The following is a 7,428-nucleotide window of genomic DNA, read 5'->3' on the forward strand; positions in this document are numbered from 1 at the left end:
GAGGTAATTCATCAAAGGCAAGCCCTGCCTGACCAACCTAGTGGTTTTCTACAATGGAGTGACTACATCAGTGGACAAGAGAAGAGCTAAGGACGGCATCTATCTGGACTTCTGCAAGGCCTTTGACACAGGCCCCACAACATCCTTTTAAGTTGGAGAGATATGGATTCTAAGGGTAGACTGTTCCATGGATAAGAAATTGGTGGATGGTTGCATCTAGAGGGTAGTGGTCAGTGGCTGGATGTCCAGATGGAGATGGGTGACAAGTGGTATCCCTCAGGGGTCCATACTGGAACCAGTGTCATTTAATATCTTCATCAATGATATAGAGAGTGGGACTGAGTCCACCTTCAGGAATTTTTCAGGTGGCACCAAGCTGAGAGGTGTTGTTGATATACCAGAGGGGCTGGATTCCACCACTCCTCTTGACTACCTTACCTAACTTCATAAATTATTCAAACAATTTCCAGAAACTTCTTTGGTCCCTGACTTCACATCACAGTTGTGTTTTACTCATACCTATCCAAACTACATGTTCAAACCAGACCCTAAAATCTACAGAAGTTCTGCTCTGTGAACAGACTGGCAAATGTTCTGATGAGGAGAGTTCATAATTCATTTTCAGGAATTCGGCATCTCCTACAGTACTGTGAAAAGTAACATTACTCCACCTAGCGTCTCTACCAAGTACTGCATGTGGGAAGACATTGACAGAGGTTTCTGTGTGGACCAGCAGGAATGGCTGAAGGTCTTGGTTTAACTTGGCCTGGAAATAGGCTCACTGCTTTGAGGGTAAATATATTTTTTCCTAATTACCCTTTGGTGCTTCTGTGACCTTCCTCTTCCATTCTACCTGTTCCTTTATCTACAGAAATCAAGGATTTGTGTAACTTGAATCTCACATCACACACACCTTTCTTTTGCTTCTAGAGCATTTGAACAGAAATGCCACTTGAAGGAACTCCTTACATGCTACTAGACAAGCCAGTAGTGACGGTTTTCCCAGTCAAGCATGGGTTTATGTTCCTACCATATTTTGCTTATAGTCCCATTCCAGAGTTTCCAGCCAGCAAAGGGGGATACCTTATTGGTTACTAAACTCCTGATTGTATGACTATACTAAACCACGAACTGGTGAATTTTCAACACAGCCAGCCACAGAAAAAATGCCTTCCGCTCTGTATTAAATCTCTTATCTGTCATGTATTGCCAAACCCATGGTATTAGTAAAGCTGACAGTAGAGTTAGGTCACTCTTACAGTGTAAGTTCATTACTTGCTGCTTTTATTTAATGAGTTTTTAGATTAAAAAAATTTCCACATGGATGCCCAGAAAGGAGACATACTTTAGTTCAGTACATTGCAAATTAATTCATAGGGCAGCACAGCTTAATACTGTTCTCAAGAAAGTGTCCCTAGAAGTCCTAGTGCATCACACAAGCTAATGCAGCAGTACTAATACGTGCACAGTCATAAAAGAGTAATAAGCTTTCAGAATAAGCTGAAGCTAATTCAGCACTGAAGTAATATTAACAAAGGAGGAAAGCTCAGTGTGTGGCGGCAAAAAAACCTCCAAATGTTTCCTCCAAGAAGGAGCAGACTAGTCACAATAATGATAAGCAGCACTTGCCATTATGGCAAGTTAGGATCCCCAGTAGTCAAAAGTATTTACTAAGAAATTCAAGAATCCATTGAAGTACTCAGCACTTCTCAGTCCAGTATGAACAGCACACGATACTTTATCGGGGCGGGGGGGAGGTCAGGGTGGGAGGTGAGGATGGGGCAGGGGCAGAATAAATCAATCCTTTAAAAGGTAAAATTATGATAGGAACTAATAAAATCATTAAGACCCTCACTGAGAGGGATTATCTCCAGTATAAGACTTATATGTAACAACATTATTGTTACGTGAATTGTTACAACTGTGTGAATATTTTCACACTGAAGAGCTTAACCCTCTTGAAGTGCCATTTGTTGTGATTTTTATGTTCACCTCTTTAGTTCTTCATCTAGATAAATAAATTTTTAAAACTGTAAAGAAATGTGAGGAGTTAAAAGTATCACTGAACTAACAACAAAATCTTATGCTGACATTCTTAAATTTTTCGTTATTTTCTATTTGTTGCTTTTTTGAAGACTGACTGGTTATTGAGGCAGAGATAAGACTCAGAAAAGATAAATAACACCATGAGACCAAAGCTGAAAACCACAGGAATAATTAATTGTAAATAGACAAAGCAAATCATAACTACAGTTCATTAGTCATGTGTTCAAATTACTGAGCTAGTTACAGTGGATGTTTTCTACAAGATCATGATTAGTTCATGCACAATTTAATAACAAAACAGGATAAGGTAAAGAAGGGTGGTGGAGTGTTGTGATCTGTTTCCACTAAATACCACAGAGCAGGGACGTGCTTTGCCTTTGTAATGCAACACATACTCTCATCCACTTTACAAATTAAATACTGCACTCTCATACAAGAAAATATGCTGCAAGATGAGCCTCAGATAAGCTAAGAAAATAAATTGTACTGCAGTACCCTATGCAAACTGAAGCCAATTACCATCTCTCAGGAGAGAAGACAAATCACATGCATCTCTGCAGCAAGCACTGTGTTTGATGCATATAAGAAAAGACATATCATGAACAATTTATAGCAGTAAAGCAAGCATTCGTTTCCAAGCATTCTACACTTCAAGTACATTCAGTAAAAGCTATTCACTGTTTTTCTCATAAGCTGCATTAAGGGGCAAGGAGAAAAATAGTATCAGCCCTAAAAGGTATTCTTTGTTTTTTATAGGAAACACATATTAAAAAAATGCAAGAAGCACTCACCAGACCCTACATGTCATTCCTGTTTTTTTTATAAAACTACAAGCCTCTTAGAATTTCAGAATCAGAGGGCTACACTTTATTCTAAAACCTTTGTAGGCTGTACATTGATCACCAATGCCCCACCCCACCAGTCTCTTAATGTAAAAATACTGGGTTTGCTTTCAGAGGGCATAGCCTCAGGTATGTGATCACAGCAAAGTACAAGCAAGTACAGTCTAATGAGTGAAATCGGCCTTGGCCATCCTAAAGCAAAGTGGGTCACGCCATTTTCCCCTCAGTCGCAGGCAGTAATATCAAATCCAGCAAACCAAACGAAGCAGTTTAACAACATGCCATACAATAGAAGGTATATTCAAAGATAAGATGCACAAGTGTTTTAATTATGTCCTACAAACACTGGAAGTGGATGTATTATGAGTTTCTTTCCCAGAGAACTGGAAGTGATTGACTGAGTTCAACAGCCACAAAAATTTACACTTCACATTTTTTCTCTTGTTGCTGTTACAGGGGGATGACAGTGATGGCTCTAATTTTACAACTGCAGGAGGCTTGGTTCTGTTATACACTTCAGAGATCCCAGCTCTGATCTAAGGAAGGAAATTGATTGACCCAGAAAAAAAGAAGTTTTTTGTCTCTGCTGAATACCAAAGGCCTTATCCTACCTCTTTATGCAAATAAGCAGAGAAAGATCTGAGAAGCATGTGAAAGCATGCAACAGGAAAGTGGTATAAATTCTCTCAACTAAGAAACATTAAATTAAATTCCTAAACACAATGATACAGAAGACAAAAGGGATGGTAGCTTTAATTGGCATAGTCAGATCCTAAAATGTGAGACACATATTATAGGTATCATTTATTCTTTGGACAGGATTTTGCTACTGCAACTCCAGGCACCAGGGAACAGCAGATTCTTTTCAAACTCTGAAAGTGACAAGGGACAAAACTGGCAAAGCATATGCTACTTCCATGAATGTGTGCTGTGTAGAAAGGATGTTACTAACATCTCCCATCTGCACCAGGCACATTCTTAATTCATGTGTTGCAGAGTTTGTGCAGAAATGAGGACAAGCAACAATTTTTATTTTACTGTATTCTTTGTTTCATAATGTAGAAATTTAACCCAGAGTCTGTATTTTTAAATGCTTTATTTACATGTGTATTTTGAATTTTATTTTGCACTTGAAGTCCTGTAACTGCTTCATTTAAAACATTTTGTGGTATCTTTTCTTCCAAAGAATGAGAACAAATTATCTGATTAATTCAGGCTGTGCAATAGGAAATGCAGAAAAACAGCAGCGGTATACAAGTTACCTGCTTCTCTGCCCATGCCCTCTGGGTTTCTGATACACAGCTGAAGAATTTCAGGAGTTCTACATGGGGACTTCTTTACTTTGAGGGTGATGAAACACTGCAATGTGCTGCCCAGAGAGGTTGTGGAGTCCTGCTTGGATGTGTTCCTGTGAAACATGAGCTAGGTGTACCTGTAGGGATTAGATGATCTCCAGAGGACCCTTCCAACCCCTAGCATACTGGGATTCTGTGACATGAAGCTACATCCCACTTGCTGGACATGTATATGCAAATATATACTGAGCACAAAGATCCTTAAGGGGTACTTGACCTCCAGTGGGCAGCCCTACAGGAGAACTCTCAGTTCTCAGACCCAACAGGATTACAACCTTTTTGCATCCTGTGATCTGAGTTCATCAAAACTCTGATGCTGACACCTTGTAGTCATGACTGATATATATAAGTCCTAAAACTTAGTAGGCAGCTAAAACACCAAGCTCCCCATTATTTTGTTAGACTCAGAATACTTTATGTTTTGTAGATAGGTGACATATGCTATCTAATTGTCATCAGAGAGGGCAAGGCAATTTGATGCCTGGGCTAGTACATTTTCAATGTCATTTTGCAAGCCTGTTGTTCTAATCATTCAGTTCTGTTTTAAAGATAGTGTGCATATACAAGAATGCCCCTTGCAAGTCAAAATATATAACCAATAATTTTGGAAGACAATGCAGTTTACTAGCATGGCTGCTCCAAATTCATCATTCTGCAGAATTTGTCTAGCTGAAGCTAGACATTGTAAATATTTTACAGTAAAATGATATTTTTATATTTTCTAGGTCACTGCTTCCTTCTCTTCCCAAATCATTAGGAGAAACCAGCAGACTGAAGGAAATAGTGCATCTGACGATGGAGTACAAAGGAGACCAATTGTTCTCCACAGCTCATTACTGTTCCTGCACTCTTCCACAGCACTGAAAACAGAGTCTCTTCCCTTAGGTAGTAACTCACACAGAGATCTACATGCTTCAAGTGAGTACTAGCTGGACTATTTTCTTCCATTTAGCCAATTCTTTCTAATTAATTCCCTATTTAAAAAGCCATGGTTTCTTCCCATCTTTACTCTTCTCGTGTATTATGCTCTTCTTCCTTCTGTCAGCACACATTAAATTTGAATCAGGGACAACTTCCTGTTGTCAACATTCATCTGAAAATTTCAACACTGAGTAACATTAGTAACACCACAGATTACAAACTCTTCTCCACAATACATCTTCCCCAGGTATTATCTCTCCTTACTCAAATTTGTTACTTCCTCCAGCAGCAAAGAAATCACCTGAGCTGCTGTGAAGGAGGAGTGGAATTGAACCGACAAGTTGTGGTGAAGGCACATTACGCCCAGAATTATGCCCCAGATACTGAAACTTGTCCCAGCCTGTGTCAACACATCCCCCTCCTTTCCTGAGGGAAACAAAGGCTAGGTGGCACAAACAACTGCATGCACCCATCACATGGGATGCTTGTGCTACTGCCAAGTGTGAGCATAATTCTAGCTTCATGCTTTCTACAGGCTGAAGCTGGTTGTTTACAAGAGTGCCCATTGGTCAAATCCAGCCTCAAGAAACTTAAAAATTTTACCGCAACTTGTAAACAAGTTGCCCTTTTTCTCTTTGCCCAAGCTACCAAGCTCGTTGCTTTTGTGCTTAAGCCTTTGATGCTAAGCTCCATGGCCATTGCTAGCAAGTCTTCTCGCTCCTCCATGCAAGCAAACTATCAGCCTCTGCACGATGAGCAGAAGTCAGCACCTGGGAAGGCCCATCATGCCTCAGCCCTGAGAGTCTCCAGAGGAGGGACCCTTGCTGAAAGCCTGAGAAGCTACAGCATTGTATTGCCAGCCCCACCAGTCAGAAGAAGAACCTGCCATGTCTTCAAGAGGACTGGACCCCCAAGGGTAAGACTGCCCAGTTGATGGGGGAGGGACTAGCTGAGTCCGGCAGTCCAAATATCTGCCTCAGCCTTAAGCAGCAGACTGACAAGCCACAACTGTGCATACTGGCTTGCATAAAGCAGGAGCAGTGCCTAGCCTGTGTGACCCCGCTGTTGTGAGAGAGAAGAGGAGCCACCACTTCACCGCTCCATGTCCTGTGAACCCCAGGGAAATCCAGAGCATCGTCCATGCCTGTGCTCCAAAGCTGGGACAACGCCAAGAGGATCCCACCCGCTCCTTTGAGCCAATCAAAAGGGAAGCTGTCTCTCCGTGCAGCTGAGCCTCTTCCCCGGGTCTGTACTCACCAGCCCCAAAGGTTATTGTCACAAGAGCCAATCCCATCCAGGGACCAGCCCTACGGGCCCTGCCGGGCCGACCCCGCAGGACCACTCCCTGCCATCCAGAGGGAGCCGCCTGAGTCCTGCCAAGGGAGCCTGCCTACGGGCTGGCCTAGGTTCTGCCCCCTCACTGCTGCCACGAGAGGGACAAGGCTGCCCACCAGCCGCTTTGCCACAGCTAACTTCACTACAAACAAAGGACGTAGTGTACATTCCACGTGCTTTCTACTCACTAACATTCAGTTCAAAGCACCTACGCCTAGCAGCGTAATATTTCCAATTCCAGCCTCTGACACCTTGTAATACCCTCTGTGTTTAGTTAAGCAGCCGCCAACATCCTGTTGAGTCGCCGCCTGGTGGACATGCCGCAGAATTGCACCCTTTGTTCCATTTATAGAAATTAATTCTGTAAATATTCTAATTGGGGCCAAATTGTAGATACTAAACCACTTATAGGACATATTTCACAATTGTGCACTACAGCCTGTATATAAAATAGTGATTCCTCAGTTATTGACAATTTTAATAACTAATACAATTTATATTATTCATTTTCCATGTTCATAAATTAATAACCTCTTCATCACACAGGTATCCTGCAGCAACACTAACTCCAGCTGCAGTCTTGGCAGATCTCAGAAGTTAAACAAAGCCATGCCAGGTCAGGCCACAGAAAAGCAGGTAGAGTGAAAAATACTGGCAGTTCACTAGGTGGCACTTTCAGAGCCTCTTCTATCTAAAACAAAGTATGACGCAATCCTATTTTTTATCTATGTCATCAACAAGGTTAAACTACATATAATCAGCAAAAATGCTATTACACCTTGTTCACAAGCAAAAGTCAGTGGCCTTTGTGTGCCAGGCACAGTCCATTTTCTTAATTCTACTTACCTCTATTGCTAGGACATATTTGAAGGACTTTTTCCATTTACTTTCCTTAGCATTTCCCAACACAGTATGTCTGCTTTCTGTCA

Source organism: Melanerpes formicivorus, unplaced genomic scaffold (assembly GCF_026170545.1).
Source record: "Melanerpes formicivorus ecotype bairdi unplaced genomic scaffold, bMelFor1.0.p_v2 SCAF_5, whole genome shotgun sequence".
Taxonomy (NCBI): Eukaryota; Metazoa; Chordata; class Aves; order Piciformes; family Picidae; genus Melanerpes; species Melanerpes formicivorus.